We start from the raw sequence: 22091 nt of genomic DNA, 5'->3' as shown, positions 1-22091 counted from the left end.
ATAGCACAAAATGTTCAATCAACTGATATGCTGTAGTGTGATGTATTTCTACTGCAATAGGCTGTACAGCTCCTGCTGCTAGATGCTAGTGTCTTTCAATCTTTGTTTTTCATTTTAAGTTAAACATTATGAAACCACGCATGTTGCTGAACTTTGCAGATACCCTGAATAATGTTGGTCTAAGAAAGTTGTCGAGTATTTGCAGTTCACACTCTGTTTTACCCTTTGGCATTGTTATTTGTCCAGTGACACATTTACCAGATCGCGCTCCCTCTCCTTCTTTGGTCTTTGTGACACTTTTTAAAATCAGCTGGGTTTAGACTGCTGACTCACCCACCTGCTCTGTGAAGCTTTCATGCTTTTGGCAGACAAATTTTCCTGCAGTACAGGTCATTTACTAACATACTCAATGCAGATATCCATCTTTTGTTATTCTTGACTTCTGTCATTTTTTTTACTTTATGAGGACTTAAGTCAAGACTGGAGTAAAGTTCAATATTTTTGCCGAATATCTGGAGTAGAGGTATTCAGTAGAAGAAAATTGAAATTCTCAAATAAAGTACCTCAATAAATTTATTTAATAACTGACTAAATATTCTTTCATTTCCACCAATGGATACCATCATCAGGTTACATAATAAACAATGATGAGAGTCCATACTGGGAGGAAATCAACAATGTGGTTCACGGAGAACAATTTGCTGCTCAATATCTGCGGAACCAAGGAGCTGATTGGTGATTTTAGAAAAAAGGAGGCAAGACACACACTCCTGTCTACATCAGTGGCGCTGAGGTGGAGCAGGTGAACAGTTTTAGGTTCCGTAGGTTCTCAGTGATGGTAATTCTGTCTTGATCATCACACATCACCACCCTTGTCAAAAAAGCACAGAGAACAGAACATGTGACAGTAAATTTACCTTGTATACTACATCACTTGATAGTATCAGCACAATTGTCAATGCTATTGCTGCTACAGTACAACTATTACCCCTTTTCCACTGGTCAAAAGTCCCACTTAAACCCGCTAAGATCAGGCTTTTGTGTGCAATGGTAATGTGTAAACTCAGCATTTACACCTGGGTCAGTTGACTCTGCAGTAGACACAGGTTTTTATCACCTCAGCTCGGCTCGGCTTTGATCTAAATGTAAGACCCGGGTAAACACGCTAAATTCTGCCGTGCAAACTGATGAGGCATTATCAACATCCACTGGTGGTGGGTAAATAAAGAAGGAATTTGGGATGCAGTCTATTAAGGATGTTTAAATTTCTGGACACAGTGTTGGAGGCGGAGGCCCGTTCATTCCTATGAAAGCTGCTCAGTGGAAGTCAAAAAGCTTGACGTCCCGGCTGTGAAAATACCTGGATCACTGACCGAGCCGGCTATCTTCCAATTAAGCTCCTGTATTACTTGAAGGGGGATAAAATAATTTAATCCTGCGGTTCTTCTAGACTTTCCAAATGTTATTGGACCGAATGGCTCAAATTATGATAATGAAACAAGTCATGTCACGGGGGCAATGGGTCTGTTGTTGTTTTCTCTTCTGATACAACTGTTTCTGGCGCATTCGTGACGTACAACGTAATGCTTCAGATTGACAGATGGGCTGCCTCGCCTGCGGGAAGTGGGAATGGGGTCAGGTGGTGATTTTTAGTGGGTTGACCCACGTTTAAAAAACCTGTGTAGATCCGCTAATTTTGGTGGAAAAGCGGTATCAGATAAGAGTCAAATAATGCTTCTTAGGCTATCACTACTATTGCCACCACTACTCAGACTTTTGCTTTGCTTCACATTTTGATACAAAGCTTCGGGATGTCAAGCCATTGTTTGGGTATTTTCAGATGTATTTTATCAAGAAATATCTCTATTTCTGTCTCTGATGGTGCCAGTTGTTTGTGTACAGGCATGTTTTGTGTAGCCAGTAGATACACAATGCCCAGTGGCAAGAGCCTAATAGATGGTAGTTTGAAGCTTGAATTTGGCAGAACTACGTGGGTTCAGTTTGGTCCAGTCTCATAGATGCAAGTACAGACTGGTTTCTGGTTCTAGGCCCATGCAGAACTCTAGCACCACAATGAAAACATTTTTATTTAGTGTTTTTTATGAAAAAGAAATGCATAGTAAATCAATATAGTAATATCCAACATCCAGTAGAGCAGATCTGGTGTAAAACAGATGAGTGGAGTCTGGATCTTTCTGTACTGTCACAACCCAGTACCCAGACGATTGGTATGTAACTGTACTGATTATAATGTATGATTAACATAGTGATACAGGCTGTGGGCTACAGCATGGAGGCTTGTCACATTCCTGCGTTCCACCTACTACAAGGAAGAATGTTCCTGGACAAACCTGCCTCAGCGCTGTTTCCTAATAATTCTCAGTGTTTGCTTTAATCCGCTTGAAGTGTGAGATGAGTGGGGTTTACTGCATAAGGACATTTCACACAGTGTCAGGTATGTGGTTAAGTTATATATTTGCTAATATACAGTACATAGCACAGAGGGGGGAAATGGAATATATGGGTGTTGTTCTGATATGGTTGCTCCTTGCTAGTGCAGTGATTTTTATATCACACCACATAACCAGCTCAAGAAATCTTTGGAAGTTGCTACATAATGCCAAGTTTGCATTTACCATAAAATGAGCCATGTAAAAACAGATTTTCTTGGAGTAATTAAAGGCAGGGTATAGCATGTCTATGGCAGCAAATCCACAGATATACAGTTAGTTCAAAACCATAAAACATGTGTATTATGTTTCTGAAACAGACATAACATGCAGCAGAGCTGAGGGGACACATTGTTTAGAGCAGCAGATACAGTATCTATCTCTGTTTGAATCAGAGGGTCAGCATCCCTTTCACAAAGAAAACTTAGTATCTACATTGTAAAAAGCAGCATCACATAGGGTAGCACTAATGGCAGTGAATATATACACATATATTGCTAAATTAAGTATCACAGAGTACCAATTCACCAGCTGCAAAAAGAAAGTCCAATGGTGTTAGTCCATTAAACAATTGGTCAATTGAAAAGAAAATTTAATCAGCAACTATTTTGATAACTGATTAATTGTTATTTATTGTAATTAAAGTTTGAGCAACAGTTGATGGTTTCCTTGGTCTTACATTATAGTAATTTCAACCCTGTGAGCAGGATAATATTTTGGCAGTTAACGGTACTGCAAACCACTGATATGTTAAAATTTGTATGTGTCATACATACCATATTGCGTGCTATGGCAATGACGGCGCATGAAGATGCAGCAGCCGGTAATTCCTACAAATTATGCCACATTTTGTTTTTTTTAACTGTTTTTTTTTTTTTTTTTTTGCTTTATTGCTGAAACATATACTGCCCATGGCAGAAATACTGTCATCAGCATTGGAGAAGAGAGCGGGTGTTTTGGATTAAGAGCAGAGACACCATCACTGCCTTTCCACCAGGCCGACAGAGTGCAGGACTACAGCGGATGGGAGGTGGACTCTGTGTATATAACATCGATGCTTGGTGCTCACACACAGTCAGAGTTTTTGTGTGACGAAACCAGGTATTTAGCCAAAACATGATATTTTCCTAACCCTAACCAAGTAGTTTCTGTGCATAAACCATAAAACATGGGGTGCGCGGAGACACCAAACTTTCGTGAACTCCAACGGATGATCTAATTTTCATGCAACATGCAGCATGCAACACCCTCAGCCTTCAGACCCACAATTAGGACAAGGAAAAGCTCTCCAGAAAAGACTAACTGAAATTTTAAGAAGACCAACAGAGGAGGGATCCCACTGTCAGGGCTGACTGCTATGCAATGTTGTGCGTACAGAATCGATCAACTAAAAAGTCACAGTATATACAGATTTTGATCACAGTAAGATGTATGCAGATTGTAAAGCGTAAGTGAGGAGTATGGAACCAGGAAGACGTTGAGCAGCTACAGGGGGTGCCTGATAGGTAGGACCTGATCCACTCTTAAACATGGCGACCGGAAAAGGGACAGGCCGCACAAACTCAGTTATGCCAGTTACACAGCAATAGCTAAAGTTAGCTAACATTAGCCATGGTAAGCTACTGCTCTTGCCCGACCAAGTATGGCGAGAGCAGCAAAACACCTGAGGGTGTTGAATCAGATGGTTACGATTGCTGCTTGTGAGCTCAAGCTTTCATTCATAAGAATAAGATTGTTTGTTAGAGTAATCGATAATGAAATGTAATGTTTATCCCAGCCGTAGAATTCACTGGTATCATTTTTTAAGTGTTAAATGCTTTCTGCACAACTGATCTGCAGACAGACAAATAACAAAATGGAGCATATTTAATAAGAGTTTGTTGGAAAAATAAAATGGATGCTACTATGCTCATTGCATATCATTTGCAAGTAGCAGCAACTTGGTCAAATATTTTTGAATCTTGCTATTGCTGTTCAAGCATGTAAAAACAGCAATGTGTGCTTAACATTTAAATCTTTTGAAATTATTCCTGCTACTATTTCTCCCATGTCACAACCTGGTTGGCACTTCTTTACCTGAAAGTTGCACATCAGCCTGTTGGCCCTCATAAGGGTTTAGGTAATACAGTGCCAGTCAGTTACCTCTTCGTCTCCACACCAAAAGCAGTGTGACTGGCCTCTCCTAGTGTCCCTGCCTCCCTGATTAGAGGTCTCCTCAGGGCGTAATGACAGAATTGTGTTCCTGTCAGTTCCTGCTGCTCAGAGTGGGCTAATAGTCATGTTAGCCCACGCAGCATGTCATTAGCTCTCCTCCCGTAGCCCAATGAGGGGCAAGTCTGTCATTTCCAGGCTAAATCACAGGGCAGGCAGGCCGGAGATCACAGTCACACCGGTGCTCTGAAGCTCCAGTGTTTCCGCCCACCCTTCCTCACCGCACTTAATATGCACCGACTTACACATACTGTATTAACACGGACGAATTACTGCGACATGGGCTAGAGGAGGCAAATGGAAGTCAAAGAGAGACACTTTGATCGGTTGCTGATACAGAGATCATTCCATCAAAATTGTAATTTGAAACACACTGCTTATTCTGACTGTGATTGGATGATTCATGGTTATCACTCGGATGATTAGCAGGCTTGCATAGCATCTATCAGAGCTTGGGCTAATCTGCTTTGATTATTAGCCTCTAAGCCTTCCTTCCATGCTGGGCTTGTCGAGTACAGAGAGATGAGAAATTACACTCTCCTCATATTCGTATTAATCTAGCTGTGCTTACTTGTCAAACTGATAATTGCGTCGCCCATACAGATCACCCCCTCAAGAATGTATTTGCAGTGTTTACATTCTGTCACAGTTGTGCGTAATTTAACAGTGTATTAATCAATTATTGCAGTGCTAATACTTAGTTTAATAATCAGGTTCACACCTTTCTTACATTTATTTGGACTGGCTTATAGGATCTGTAGTCCCACTTAAAAGTCAAAACTAAGTATGTTAAGCTAACCTTCAAACTAAATCAAAGTAATTATCCATGCTATATGTCTGAAACTCCCAAAACTATTCAATGAAATTGACAGATAATCAATGTGGACACAGTGACAACAGCTACGAGTAGAAATCTCCTCTCCGACTGGGTTAGATTAGTTTCAGGTGTTCAGTTTCTCCTCCTGAGGGATGCTGGCCTGGCTCGTTCCTCCTCCCCTACTTTGTGGTGTTCCACCCAATGTCAGCAGTCATTTGCCATTAAATCTAAAAGAAGTCTGTGTGTGATTTCACTACATATGTTGATGTTGAAAATACAAGACTGTTAAAGGTAGTGAAATGTGTTCAGAGTGGAATACAGTAACTACTGGACAGGCTTTGGCATGAAAATCAGCAGCCTGTATGAAGCATCTGTTACATGTATGCACACCATATCGGAATCATTTTACCCTGTTTCTCTTCACAATAAAAACTTCTGCACGTTTTACAGCTTATTGGTCACAGTGGGCTTTTAATACCAACCACAACTTGCCCTGCAGCTGAAACTTCATGGGAAATAAGCTGAGCACGATATATTTAACAAAATTTAGGCCTGTGGCTCCATAAGTAGATAAGAAGTGGATCCGTTTTTGATCCACGTGAGCCAGATCTTAGCAAAGCTGTGGGTCGATCCTTGAGTCAGAGGGACGAGCTGATAATTATGAACGAGCGTGACCGTGTTATACAATATACGCGTATCTTTACTCAGCGCCCTGACCTTCTCCGCTGAGATTTGCGTCTGCCTAACTTTGCCCTTTAGTGGGGCATGTTGTGTAAGTGAAGGGGCACAACGTGAATAACATTGGTATTTGCGCAACAGCCTGTGCTGAGTGGAGAGCTAACTGGAGCAGGAGAATGGCGCTGTTCGGCAAGGTTCACGGCTGTTATTCCTACAGGCCATGAGCGTGAAAGGAGCTAATGCCATCTGACAGTTCTGGAGCAAGAAGAGGAGGGCTGGACAGAAAGGGGGGGGGTGTTAAGAGATAGAGTGGGATAGAGAGGGGGTGGGGGTGGGAATATATGAGGAGGGGGGTGTTGGATGAGAGAGAAATAGGGGATGAGCTAGATATGGACAAAGCAGGGATGAGGAATATGGGAGGGGAAGGGCTAAAGAGGCGATACTGTAGGGACCTCTATTGTTACCCGCTGCAGAAAATGGCCTCTGAGAGCCATCGCTTTTTATCAGTGTGATATATTAAAAGTCTGAATATTCCAACATTTTCTCAAAGTATGCAGATGAAGTCTCAAAGCAGGAGCTGAAGGTTGGCAATCTTTTAGTCTCAGATATTCTATCAAATACTTATCAGTGTGCAGCACATCCTGACTCCCCTGTGTGTTTGCGCTGTGGGACAGAGTCACTCATGGCTGCCATTTTGAAAATCTGCCTTTGAGGGAATTCCAGGAATACTCTGAAAGCATTACACACACCTTTCTGTCCAGTGTTTCTCTATGATTTGTGGGTGCTCGGGCATGAGCACTTAACAATTCTGTTAAGTGTTCAGAGTTATAAAATGACTTATACTAGTTTAACACTAACAGACAGACAAAAGATAGCCAAAGTAGGAGTGGCAATGAAGAAATATACGGCAGACAGATGGAGGGAAGAGGGAGTGGGAAATGAGGTGGGATGCCACTGTAATTTGACAGGCTCAGGCTTCAGCAAGCGTTCTCTTGAAGGAGACGTGCAGACACCGTGCTGCCAACCTAACCTGTCATTACCCAAGACACAGATTCTATGTCTTGTTGTCTCATCCTTCTTTGAAATGCACATTTGGAGATGCCAGATTTGTGTCTGATTGTGGCTTCATGGCATGTAAAGTGATATTTATTGTAAGATCTATTGACTGTATTACAGATCAGCACATGGAAAGTATGAATGTGCAAATGTATAAAGTCTGCGTAACTATTCTTGCACTAAGTATGTCTAACACACAGTCCTTTAGCATTTCCAACTCAATTTCAGATGTTGCGTTTGTCTACTGAAGTGATTAAATGCTACAATTTGTGTGTTCTAAATAGTGCAAAAATACAGACGCAGAGGCTCAGTAGTGTTTTCATTTTCCAGCAGTAGCCAGTATTTTTTATATTTCTTGTACAATACAATAGATTTTGTATCATGACTGGGCTCACTGGCTCAGGTGTTGCAACTGTCACTTATCGATAACTGTTAACTTTATATTCCAATGAGATAGAAAGGGGAAGCCCCTTTTGACAGGCTTTTCCCCAGCAGCGCTGATAAACCTCCGTCAGCTGTGTGAGTAGAGGCTTCATGCCAGTTAGTCACATGAGGTTTGGGGTGGGGTCTCCACTGTGAAGCTACCTCTAAAGCCTGTTTGTGATGGTTTCTGTTTGGGCTTGCCTGCATTTATTTGATCTGTGTGAGGAGTTTCAGCCAGCTTTCGAGTAATTGTACAGCTAGTCTTACAAATATTTGGCATGAAGCAAGAGTTATCTTGCAAACATACACTCACAGAGATCCATGCACATCATTTTCTGTCTCAAGTGGATGCATAATGTTTTGGAACACAAACACCATACTTTGGCCTTAGAGAGCTGGAGCAAAATCTGTATTTTGATCCAGAATAGTCAACCACCACTGAAAGAGAAACCACTTCTGTGAACAGAAACCAAACGGCGTCAAAGGTGGCGTTGGTTGTTTGGCAGCAGATAAGACGATTAGGAGTCAGAGCCCCCTCAGCGCCCTCCATCATTAAAGCTGCTGGCCCACATCTATAGATTATAATGGCTGCTCTGCTGCCTCTCAGGTCACACGTCGCTCCACTTTGATCAGCCTGTTGGTATTTGTGAGTGAACAAGTCAGCTCATGCTGCTGACTTATCTGGCTCTTTGTCTGCTCACAGAGAGCTCACAGGGGCTCCAGGTTTGTATGATACCGCCCTCTGGTGGGGGAGTGTGGTGCTGCTGAAGCCCAGCAACACCCACCACCACCGTGTGATGGTGCTGCATTTGTTTAAAGCTGTCAACAGTTTGTGTTTGCCTTCTATAGGTTTTGTAGTTTCTACCATCTCAGAGCTAAAAATATCTCAGTTTTCATGCTGCACTTAATGTCTTTTTAAAAATCATTTAAAAAACATCACACCTTTAAACTGTGAAAGCCCGAAGGCTCCAGGTTCACAAGCAATATACATAATAAAGGCCACATCTGCATTACTACCTGGTCTTGAGGCCCCTACTAGAGGAGTTTAACATCTAGTCTTTGATCATTTCATTTTTAATTTTATACTGTGTTTATAAACATACACATTTTTGAGTGATGAAATAACCACAAACAACATTTTAAGTTTAATTATTAACACATACGCAATGCACCTGCTGATCACAGTAGGAGGTTAATGGTTAATTTGGCCCTTCTGTTAGCCAGCTTACTTATATCTTATATATTGTCATCAGTTTTGAGTCCAATTTCTAATATGAAAACATACATTTGATTTGCATATTTTTAGTGGAAAATGCAGTGAAACCTTTCAACAAGGGTTCAACATCCAATTCAGTATCAGGCATCTTCATTATTGTCAGAGCTCAGCTGAAGCAATACATTCCTCAGTGCGTGCTGTATTGACAGAGAAAGCTGAGGCATTCCAACAGTGCATACATTTACCAAGATGCTTGCAGCTGCTGGGTGCTAATCAAAGTTACACAACCTTGATCAGCAAAAAGATCTTTGAGCTTTTCTTTTACATACGTAGCTATATTGTTATCCTCAGGGCGTGGATGTCAAGTACATTCACAGCAACACACACACACACACACACACACACACACACACACACACACACACACACACACACACACACACACTCATATGTGGATGTTGGAAAAAAGTTTACATGTTTACAAGTGAAGAGACCAAGTTTTGTTTTTGAAGATGGCAGATTTTCCCTTTAACCTTTGACCTCCGCTAATGCTGACATGGTGACCGTTCTCATTGTGTCAGATTCTGACTCAGGTTAGGTCAACTGCAGGAAAGTTAACTTCTTTATTTCTGACAATTTTGTAAGTATAATACAATGTAAAACATACAATAATTGAAACTATTGTGTCAGCATAGTAATCATTCATGTTTTTTTGTTTCATATAAAATAAAAATGAAATCCTGTGGGTGTTTGGACAATTCATGAGTAAGTAAGCATTCAAGTAAGCAGGTTGAAACTGCCTTTGCCTTGAACAGCAATTTTTTTGACAACAATTAATTAATCAACTTAGATAATTCATACATTCATTTATACAATTACAAGTGTTAAAATGTAATCTTATGGATACAACCAGCATTATTCTCCAGTAGAATATTGATTTTGAACTTCCATGGCATGTTTTCATGTTATTTGTTGCATCATTTAATCGTGGTATGTAAGTTTAGGGAATGATTGGTATATTTATGAAACAGGTCCTCCACATTCCTACAATGTAATGTGAATATCTAAGATAAAACACACTTATCCAGGGTAAAACACACTCCATTTGCTTACTAAAACAACGACAAGGACAATAAGATGAGAAGGTGATGGTGTTTTTTTATTAAGGCAGGAATAAAGGCAACCAAACAATACCGAGGCAGAGGAGAGATTTGGGCACAACATCTAAAATGAAATTGTTTTTAAGCTGCCTTTTGTGATTTTATTTTTTTTATAGATAACAATAGATAACAAGCCAAAATTATACCCTGATGTTGGATTTTTTTCTGCTCCTACATGGAGTTTGATATCATTAAACATCATCATCATGGTTTTTTAGAGGTGCTATTTTTTACTTACAGTCAGCAATCCTAAAGAAAGAAATCCACTGTAGGAGAAGTGAAGTGTGTGAATTGTAGCAAGTGAAATGTAGCAACAGGACGTGGGTTTTTCAGTAAGAGGTGAAAGGAATTCTGGGAGATCAGCCACTGAAGAGAAAGTGGATCAGGCAGGGTGGGGTAGAGTGACAATTTAAAAAAGTTAATTATAACCTTGTATCCTAGATTCTAGGATACAGGGTTATAATTAACTTCTTTAAATCTTGGATGTTCACTGCATTCCAGTTATTCTAGAATAACATAGCACAGGTGTTACTAATAACGTGAACAATTGTTCATTTGATTACATACACCCGTGCTTTTCCTACTGTGACCTGTCAAAATGTTTTCTATGAAAAGACCTATTATTAAAGTCACATAGGTCCAAATAAGGCCTTAGTGATATCATCAGTGTCAGTAACATTGGTTAGCCCTTCAATCATGTGACTCATCACATGAATGTGCTGCCATTTTTATATTTCACTGTCATGTTTAAATAATCCAACAGGTCACTTTTCTGCAAAGGTCAAAGCACATTAATCGAAAAGCTGCACAATGTTGAAGGCATAGAAACATAATAAATATGTTTCTGTCAACTTTTTAAGAGCACTGTAATGAATTAAACATTTAATGATTATCTCTTATGCTTAAAGATGATAAATGATAATATGATGATGATAAAATTGACTTAATGAACAAAATAAAAATATTGAGATATGTTGCAGAGGATAAACTCATGTCAGTTGAGTCTATAAAGTCAAACCTTTTATTTAAAAAAAAAAAAACCCCAGCTCAAATTGCAATAACCAGTCGACTGTCAGTCTCCTTATATTTGACCCAGAAAGTTGATCCTGGCTTAACTTCTGCAACCACAGGTGATCAAACGTTTGCCCCGAGGCCCCTTAACAGGTTAATCCAGCCCTGTCCAATCCCAGTGTGTAAGCAAGCAGCAATTACATCCTAATGTTTGGTTACATTGGTTTACTATAAAATAAACCCACTGTATTGCATTTTATTCTGGCTAATACATGGTGAATTTGATGATTGGACTTAGAGGATCTGCAAGCATCATCAATTAAAGTTTCTACTGCAGGATAAGTTATATTGATGTAGGCATGATGAAGGCACCTTCTCAGACATTAACACCAAAGTTTTATGTTGATCAACTGAAATAATTGGTAACAGAGGTTTGGAGTCTATTAATTCCTCCCCGTCAGAACAATTAAAACATGATGAATGTCTGTTGAGGGTGGCTCGTGTGAGTGGCTGTTTTAGTGGTCATTAACTCCAATATGGTTGCCAGGTCACCTCAGTTTTATATGCCCTTTGGAAGTTCAGACCGAGAACAGCTGCATTGATCTGCTGGTCATCAGGGATCCAAAAAGCAAATGCATCCGGGGGATGTAACATGGATCATTGTAAATCTAATCTGTGGGAGTGGACACAACCTGAAATGCTGAGGTCAGCTCCCGTACAGCCACGATCAAGTCGAACAAACAAAGCCAGCAGCCTCTAAGGTGACTCGTCAAGAGTCCTGAGAGCAGAGGCTAACCTTACATCATGTGTCGCGACAGTCCATGTACAGTGTGGTTCTCAGTCTTTTTGCCTTTTGACCCATTTTAACAAATCAATGTCTACTTTTGCCCTCCTCATCGTAGGCTTTGGCTTTTTTACTCTCTTCATTTGAAAGAAGCCTAAAGAGATAAAGGTATTCAAAAAATGCAATGTTAGACAAATGATTGCCAGAGGGCCACTCAGTGACTATTTGGATAATTGCTCAATCATTATAAGTCATGTATTAGTTAGAAATAACAAACATGTCCTGGATGAAGCTGATAAAAAGCAAATGCTTTTTTCTCGGTGAATTCAAATTTTAACTTTTTTTCAGTTAAATGAATAAGAAATAAATAAAACAAATGGATACTATAATTTTGTTTGAACTAACTTCTTAAAAATTCTGCATTTTTCAGCTTTTAAATCTTTACAGTGAACATCTAAAAATAAAATAGTAGACCTAGTCAAACATAGGGGATACATTAAATTATGAGTATAGAAACCCTAACCCTCCATGCATTGTCCTTTCTGACAGAAAATGTTATACTTGTAGTATTTCAGTGGCTACAAAATAAAATATAAAATCACACACTGCGTGTGTTCTTATTTATCAGTAACAGAAATCCAGATGTTTTGACAGAGAAAAATGTTTCTCACAAATGAATTTCTCTGAGTGTTGTTCCTCCTGTTTGTTCTTCTAAAAGATTCTTCACTGAGAGAAACCTTTCTGTTAAGAGACATTGTTGAGGGTGGGCTGGCTGGCCTTCAGGCCGGGTGGGGCAACTGATTTCAGGTTTCAACTTCTGTAAACAGGCTGACACCCAAACCTCCATCGTATTATTAACTCTTATCTAAAAGTTAATAAAAGGTAAATGCAGGATTCATATGATCTGGCTCTGTTATATATTCACTATAGACTGCCAGTATGTTGTTTTCTGCAGAGAGATGGCAAAGATCTGGAGGTGCTTTGGAAAAGCTTATGATCCTTCTTTCAACAACAAACAATGATTCTTATCTGATTGGTGCTGAGGCTTGCTCTGGGGCATCAGAATGCAGGTTATGCTACATACTTGTCCCTGTACATATAAACATTAAAATAAATAAATAGATAAATACATGTATGTATGTTTGGAGGAGAACAAGGGCAGTGTGGCCTATTCCTGTTTTTCTTGAAGCTCTTTGTCTGAAGTGGAGAGGTTTGGCTTCTGTGACAGTGTGCAGAGGGGGGAGGGGAGCTCAAACAAAGAAATGCCCTTTGTTACTCTAATGTTTAGGGAAATGCAGAAAACAAGCCACAGAACAGCTCATCCATGCTGACATTGAATCACATTAGCATTTTAGCTAACAACTGTGGCTTTATTTAAAAGGGTTATGCTGCATGTGAGGAATGACCAGAACACAAGAACAAACGATCCTGTATGAGGCTGATTCAAGATCAACATTTCATTTTAAATACACTTCTAAGTCTAAGTCTCTTTCAGTCTTAAATGAGAAACTCTGTGTGAAGTTTGACAGTTGGTCTGAGATGATTTAACTCTAGTACATATGTAGTTAATTAATTTATATATGCTATATAAGCTGCAGAGAGAGCTCAACAGCTGAAGCAGCTTTCTTGAGTTTCATTTTGATCATTGAGATTAATGTTCTAAATTTATAGTTTACCTGAAAAAATACAGATGAGCCCCTTTAAGAGATGACTGCATTGATTTTGTTATCGAACTCTTAACAGTTGTAATATCGTGTAGTTTTAATTGAAAACCACATTCAACAACTGCCATCTAAATAAAATATATACAGTTTTGTGTGTCTCTTGTGCTGAATGCGTTTGCAAATTTATGTATGTTATGTATGTCTTTATTGATTTTTATTGTTTATTTTAACAGGGACTGTGCACAATTTAAAATTGATAACACCACATTTAGCTAGCAGCTAATTTGCATCTTTTGTCCCTGGCCTCCCCAAAGACCCACAAATTATGAGAACAACTGAGAAAAAGGAAACCTGCACTTTGAATCTCAAACATGCACAAACATGTTTGAAGCTCTAACTTGTATATAAACTTACTATCAACCAGAATTACACTCAGTAGAGTGCATATCTTGGCCAAGGCCCAGCAGTACCCTTTAATTCAGTGAAGGCTCATCCAATATCAAACTCTGTAGCCCTCTATCACTCTAAATTTCAAACCACCCATAATCAGCTAAACCATAATTTAAACTCAACAGATCTGTAATAGCCAACCACTAGGACAGGGGTCAGGAACCTTTACAATCAAAAGTGTCATTTTTGCCCCCCTCCCTTGCCAAAACAATCTGTCTGGAGCTGAAAAAAACATAAAATGAGGGTAACGCAGCCTAAAAAGTCTAAATTAGCCTATCATGATTGTTAATTGGCCTAAATAAGCATCTATTTTCACATGTGACAACTTTGTAGTGGGCTATTTATGCTTATTAGGTACGTTAACTTAGCATTTCAAATAATACAATGTGTTGGTGCATTTATTAGATTAAAGAACAAGCCTTTAAGAAGGAAAACCGTTTACATTTTTGTTATTTTTATTGGGTTATTCTGTAACCAACAAAACACGAAGCTGAACACTTGTGAAGTAAGAAAGAAAATGTCTACTGGCATTTGTAGGCCTACTTTTAAATAGAAGAGTAATACAGACACTATGTTCAGGCCTATTTTTACTAAAAAGAGTAACAGTAAAAAATACATAGGCCAGTTTTAATTTCACTTTGAGGTAATCCTCTTGTTTTTTCCTCAGCCATTATAGCCATCAATCATTGGGCCTGAACATAAATCACAGCAATATTCGCTCAGGGTCATTCAATTGACAAAATCAAGACTTGCGAGAACAGATACTATTCCGTGTAGGCTATGCATTTTTACAATCAGAGAATGTAAGAATAACTCTAGGCCTACAACAGTGATAATAAAAAATAACTGTTATTGATTTCCATGTACATTTTTGTCAAGGCCATGGGGGATCTAGAGCCGCAGGTTGTTGACCCTCACTCTAGGACAACAAACAATGCAGATGGAATCTTAATCTGTTGTCGTGTGTGGTCTCTTGTGTTGTGGAAGAATAATAGATTGAAAAAAAAAAAAAAAGAAAAGATACAGATTTTAATTTGGAACTGCATCATATTGTATTCACTCATTCATACCAGCCCCACCTAAATACACGGCAGATTTTTTACATCAAGATCCATGCATTATTCCCGGACAAATTAATGAAAATGTGGATAAATGTCCTATCTCGCAATGTTAAAGAAAGTGAAAAGAAAGTTCTTGGATCAGTCCCTTTATCAGGATCAAAAGTTAATGGGGTCTGTTCTGGGCCGAGACACATCCTCCATCCAAGTTTCATGGAAATCCATGGAGTAGTTTATGTGTAATCCTGCTGACAAACCAGCCAACAACCAGACAGACACAGGTGAAAACAAAACCTCCTTGGTGGAGGTGATAACTGACATCTAAAATAATCAAGTATGCTGTTCAGCATGTCAAATGATCTTCAAAATATATTTCAGCCTGTCCAATATGAAGAAGAAGAAGTGGTGTTAGCATTAAGTGTCCGATAGGTGTAGTGTGTAGGTTTACATCCTACGTGTGGCCCCCAGCCTCAGGCCCAGTCTCAAGTAGCACCCCTTGCACATTACAGCGGATAATCAGCAGAGCATCAGAGCTGTATTGGCTCCAATTGAGTTCAAGGTTAAACAACATGGTTGATTATGCTGTTCATCTTCGCAGCAAGGGAGGAAAGGTGCTAAGGTCAAGGGTGACAATTGGCCCCTCACTCCACCCCCCTGCACAGCTCAGGTTTGATTTCCTATTAGTATTGACAAGCAAGGTTATGCCAGCTGGACTGCAAATATGTCAACAGTGCTTCCTTCTGAATCTGTAAGTAAGAGGAAATGTGAATGATGGTGAATGAAGAGCCTGTTAAACTACAAGATCTTTGGTTTTGTTTAGATGTACATCGGCTTGAAGAACGTCAAAAACTGCATGTATGAAGGAGGTTTAAATTAATTTACTCTCCCATATTCCCCAACTATTAACACTTGGTGAACTTTAAAGAATATTAATGCTTAAAAAAAAACATGTATCCCATTACAACACCTCAGCCAAGTCCTTCCTATAAGCCCTGCCTTTGACACAGTGACATATGGCAGCAGACTCTTACAGTACAAGTGTAAAGTAAACTGGCAGACGGCGAGACTGGCTTTGATCACACCAACAGGTTACTCGTGTCCTCATATTTCTACCTGTTTGCCCAGCCCGACAGCTCCACTGCTGTTTCTGCGCCTGTATGCATTCACATGAGCCTTCTCTCTGTGTTGCATTTGAATGTGAAAAGCCTCTTATATGTGACTTAGTGCGGCCAGGTCATTAGCATTCACATGGGGGGTTGGGCCCAAGGGATGGGGTTGGGTGCTGCTGCTGTGAGAGTGAACAAGTGGTATTAGTAGGGTGGAGCTTTTGAGAGGGTGGGCTGGGGGACTGGCTGGCTGATCAGGACTGGTTGTCCACTATAGTGTGAGGTGAAAATCAGGTAGAGAGGAGCCTGCTGGGCACACAGAGCATCAGGTTTGGCAGTAGAGTTTAGGGTGTGGCACACTGGTGAAACACTGGATGCTTCTCACTATAGTCCCCTAGCCAGGCAGAGGGGATGAAGGAAGAGAACCCACTGGATGGTAAGATATCTTTTTAGCTCTCTCAGGGTTAAGGTAAGATCATGTCAGAAATGTTCCTACAAGGTGTATTTCAATTGGATAGCCAGTGAAGTCCAAGGTGCAAACAGGAAACAGGATTTACAGACCATGTGTTTATAAGCGCTGGTATTTGGACCATTTTTCCCCCCGCTACAATCAGCAAAATGATACCGTACTTTCAGTGCAATACCAAAACAACTTTACTTGATACTTCACTTAGGGCAATATACCAAAACAAAACAAAAGACAAAAAAATCCAGAAGCCAAGCTTGCAATCTGTCAAATGTTGTAGAAACGTAAGCATCTGCAGTCTGAAATAGTCTAAGAATGTTGATTGGAATCAGAAACTACCTGATCAAAGAATAATCAAACATTTGATGGTAGCATTTGGTACTTGACAGTTCTCAACACATTTCTGTCATTACTACAATAAAGTAGAGCCCAACTGCTATTCAGTCTTGATGGAGGCAGTTGAAGGCAGGATATTTTGCAGTTTGACAACAAACCATCAAAAAGCACAGAAACAATACACTTCACTGGGAATTTAATAATCTTAGATTATCCTAAGCATGGTTTTTGCTGCATTATAATGTCTGAAAAAGAAAGTTCTCATATCGGTACATATCGGGCAACATGTACCGCCGATATATCTGTGATGTGAGGCCAATATCTGCAAATAATATCGGCCAACTGATATTTCGGTCAAGCTCTAAAAAAGTATTAGGGTTCAGCTGGAGCCCTAGTTTTTGGAAGATGCAGTGCTTCATACTTCATTCGCAATGACTTTTTAACATGTTTATATTCAGTAGAGTTCAGAAAGTGATGTCTTCACATAGCATATTCTGTTTGACAAAAAAATCTGTTCTTTTAACATTCTTATAAAAAAGGAAAAAAACTGCAAATTCTGACACTGGAAAATAAATAGCAAACTATTACACAATTATTGTGAAGCACTTTGCGACTGCGATCTGTGAAAGCTGCTATACAAATAAACTTTACTTACTTACTTATCAAAGCGACAATTTTTTTCTTAACATTATTTAGTAGACTTAATTTGATCATTTGAAATTAAAGCCCTGTCCAGAATGGAACCAAGTATACCAATGAATTATTAGTTGACCCACTAAATGACTGATCATCAAATTATTTTAGCATTATGAAGTAATTAACTACACATATAACTTGCACTACATCAGTAATGTTCCCCTCAATAAATTGGCTTGCCAAAATCACATGACACTAGTCCATGAAAAGTTTGAAGCAATAAGTAATTCCAGCAAGTGTGTCAAATATCCTTGACATTACATTAGATGATGGACAGAATTTTATGTTGGGGGAATTAAACATTATGTTGGATCACTCAGGCACATGCAGGTGTAGCTTGCATTATTCCCATACGGAGGATGTATAAGAACAGAAAGTGGTTCCTTCAGCAGGATCCACCTCAGTGCTTCTCTTGGTCTCCAACTTATTGGCCCTCAGCTCCTTTGGCTCTCCACTGTGCTCAGTTTGTAACCAAGTGAAGTGAAACTTTAGCTTTAACCTTCTTCCTTGTTGCTGTAAGTGCTTCAATTAGTTAATGTCTGTGTGTTTTGTCAGCTTGAATCTGTGTTTATGCTTGGACATGCACTTTGGTCCTCCTCAGAAGTGCCAGAGGCATGGTTGAGGGGAGGGGGAGGCTAATTTAGGTGAGGGCTGGGAGGGGGTGGTGGGGAGTAGTATTGTTAAACGGCAGCGAAAATAGGACTATCAGTTCCACTCAGATAACCCCTAGCTGTCATTGGACCTCAAGCCAAGCCGTGACCCCGGGGCTTGAACTCTGTGGTCATGTGACCAGGCAGTAAAGTGACCAGTGGTGTCGCTTGGCTCAGGCTGTGGTCAGAAAGGGGCAGGCTGTCGAGGAAAGAGGTTGCAGAGAGAGAGAGAGGCAGAGAAAGAAAAGAGGCATGAGGCGACCAGGCCTGGTGGCTTTTCTTTAGCTGAGTTCAGTGTGAATGGGGTCCAGGCAGACTGGGAGAAGCATGAAATGGATACATGGGAAGGTAAGGAAGGCTAGCAGAGAAGGCTATTGCCTTCTTTTAGTGCTCCACTTTTAAACTCACTAGAATTATGTGTGAATGGGAGAGGAGAGCTGATTAATCAGAGAATGTATTTAATTTGTTTTCTTTGTAATCTGATGACTGAATGTTTTCTTTTTATCCTTGTACAAAGGATAGACGGGAGAGAAATGTCTTGTTTCGTCTGCTATGTGGTTTTGTATCAGCCACTGCTGCGGTAGGATATCTGAGGAACAACTCATTATAATACTGTGAAATTGTAATAATGAATACAATAAAACTGTTATATAGGCCCAGTTATTTCCAGAATGTTGCTGCTCTCCACATCCTCTTTGCAGTTTGAGTAAACAGTTGCTGTGTTGCTTTTAGATTAGTGCTGTGATTAACAGGGTTAGTGCTTTTTGCTGTGAGTTGTTAATGATTCTCAGGCCAGGTTAATGAGCAGAGATATTGCGATTTCACAGGGCTCCCTGCGATCGATGCCTTCAAGTGCTTTGTTTATGTGTGTGTTATGACGTATCTCAGTGTAGCAGTGAATTGCACTGTGTGCCTCCGTATGTATTGATCTTTGGTATGTGGCTGTGGTCTGTACACAATCAGCAGTGTTTCTGTGATGAGGATCACCCTGCTGCTCATTCAAAACTGAGAGTACTTTAGCATTTTGTAAATCTCCTCTCCTCGAGGCCCCTTCCTTGTTTTTACTTTTGGTCTTGTTTTAAATTATGATGTAGTGTCACACACAGGGCACTTTTTCAGATGTCTGTCTGTGAAGTGGGCATCTTTTCCTGACAACGCTATCCACAAGTTGCTTTTAGCTCATCACTCTTTTGTTGCTTCATTCAGCTGTTTATGTGGATGATCTTAGATAAAATCACCTTCTTTTGGCAGTTTTCACACTACAAACCACCCCACCCCCACCCCCCCTTGTATTGCAGGAATTTGGAATGTGATCCTTTCTCACTCTTAAGATATAGTCCACATGGCAAAGCACAGTGACTCACCAAAGTGTCTTGGATTGCTAATCATGCTGCATGCCCTTTGATAAGCATTTATCTCGCTGTGTTTATTGATCGTACAGTTTACTCAAATCATTTTTTGTTGTAACTTGCTAATCCTCGACATAAAATCGGCCCTCAGGGACTTTACACTATTAATGAATTTCTGGTAGTTTATCCTTCATTTGCTATTTTCTTCAGGGACTTGGGTGTAGCATGTGGAGGAACCTTGTTACTGTATTCGTCCCCTCCCCCCTGTTAATCCCCTAGCCAGCAGCCATGTTGGTTGTGCTCCAGCTGAGGTAGAGTTAAACCCACACTTCTACTGCTGTAAGTCACTATATCACCTCCACTCTGTTTCAATATTGTTCTGTGTTTTAGAAGGAATGTATTAATTCAGAGGATAAAACAAATCCAATGTAGAGAGAGAAAGGGAGGGTGAGAGGTTGTTTATGTGGATGTAGATGCAAGGGACAGAAGCTGTGTGAAGATCAATAGTAACAGTGGGGGAGGTCAGGGACTCCTGTGACTCTGTAATGCTGGCCTAAAAATAGCCAATGACAGAGGCTGCTCATTCCAGCCAAACGCTGCTTTTTACTACTTTCGCTGAAACATATCCATCTTGTCAAACCTGGCATCATGTCCATCGTGTTGCAGATCTTTGTCTTTCACGGTTGTGTTATTTCAACTGCCCCTCACCCTCCCCCCCAGCACATACACACACTCACACAGGGTCAAACTAACTGGATGCTTTGCAAGAATAGTCCTTGCTTGTTAATGTAATGGTCAACGTTTTTAATGCTGGACATTTTAAAGTATGTTGGTCCTTCCATCATGGGAAACATGAGTGTCTCCTGCTGGCTCATTGATGGGAAGCCACCCCTCCTCTTAATAAAGGAGAGGCTCAGCATTCACTAACAGTACTTTTATATGGGTGTGTATCGAAAAGCCTGGGTGGTAAATCTCACCACATTGTTCCTATCATCCAATGCTGAACCGACAAACGGATCTCAGGGCCTTTTATTATGCTATTGTCAACACAGAAAGTGGATTACACGGAATCTGTGGTGCCAAATTATAAAAATAACATGTTTGTCAAAGACACTAATCATGTTTTATCCATTTATGCTTGTTCTTCTGCTTCAACACTCAGAGGCATTTACATTTTTTTTGTAGATTAGATAGCAGAAAAAAATCTGAAAATCAGCAGCACATGATTATATTTCTATTTCTACTGTTTGACTAACTCCATTGTAGTACTTCTTTTAACTGACAAATGTAAATGAACCACCTTCAGTCATCAAACAACTTGAAACAACTAATGCAAATTTGACATGTTGGTGGTTGCAGTGGTAACCATTTTTCTGTCGGGAAAACGGCAAACGACATCAAAAAACTTAAGGATAGCAATATTTTGGTCAGAATCCAACAAAAACTATTTGTCAGCTTAATGATAAGTGTTTGACCTTAATACTTATTTGGCATTGACCGTAATGTGTCCGGAACAGTGAGTATGTATAACTGTTAATAATAATATATAATATAATAATATAATATGGCACTGAATGTCGGATTTGTTGTCTTTTGTTTTACTCATTCTTTGATAGTTCCTGATTTAAATCAAACATCTGCCAGTCTTAGAGAATTTTATTTATAACATCAAACATTTGAGGACTTCTGCTTATTTTTTAACAGAAAACTTAGGTTTGGTAATGGTCATGTAGACTGATTTTATTCTATAGCATTAGTATCCATTTTCAAGAGATACAAGACCTTTAATAACATGGGGTGTTATATTGAAGATAGTTAATAATGAAAAACTTCTTAAAAAGAGTAACTCACATCAGTCAAAATCAAATGTATGAATATAAGATACTCCACGTGCAGACATTCATTAGTATTATGAATAACAAAAAACATTTAAAGGATCTTTCCAGATGCAAACAAAGCTCAAACAGAGACAGTGAGCCAGACTCCTACTGTCGAGGCCTCTTCCCACATTATTTAACAAAGTCACATCACATGTGGCTCACATTAGCATAACATTAATATGTAGCCTATCTTTGGTGTGGTATTACTCAATGCTAATGATTTGGCCTCTAAGCCTAGGTTTATATTATCAAGACAGCTATGTCAACAGGTCGCCATTGTCTCGTGGATGAGCCCAATCTGCAGCTTCATGCACATAACTTTAAAGATTAGCATCACAGTGTGGCCTGCCAGGAATGCTGGATCTGAGTCAGGGAGGGTCTTCAGATGCCTTTTACCTCCGTGAATGTGTTAGATGTGTGTCCATGTACATACCAGTCATGGTCTTGGGGCAGACTGCTGCCCTCTTTAACCCCTAGGTAGTAGAGATAAGTTTCAGAGAAGAAGAGATATGAGGAGGAAGACAGGGATAGAAGAAAGGCTGACAGAAAGGGAGGGAGGGAGGGTGCCAGCAGCGGAAAAGTACAGCAGATTCCTCCAACCCCCGCTCCCTGTCTCAGCTGGGCACAATT

General features: G+C 39.8%; 1 protein-coding gene across 2 annotated transcripts in view; it reads left to right on the top strand.

Moving 5' to 3' along the window:
• nr6a1a (nuclear receptor subfamily 6, group A, member 1a) overlaps positions 1-22091 on the top strand; it is a 94766-nt gene that overhangs the window by 50441 nt on the left and 22234 nt on the right. The window lies entirely within an intron of this gene.

This window comes from Pagrus major, chromosome 5 (genome assembly GCF_040436345.1).
Source record: "Pagrus major chromosome 5, Pma_NU_1.0".
In the NCBI taxonomy this organism is placed as follows: domain Eukaryota; kingdom Metazoa; phylum Chordata; class Actinopteri; order Spariformes; family Sparidae; genus Pagrus; species Pagrus major.
Note: the sequence above shows the minus strand (reverse complement) of the source record. Positions and strands in the feature narration are given on the sequence as shown.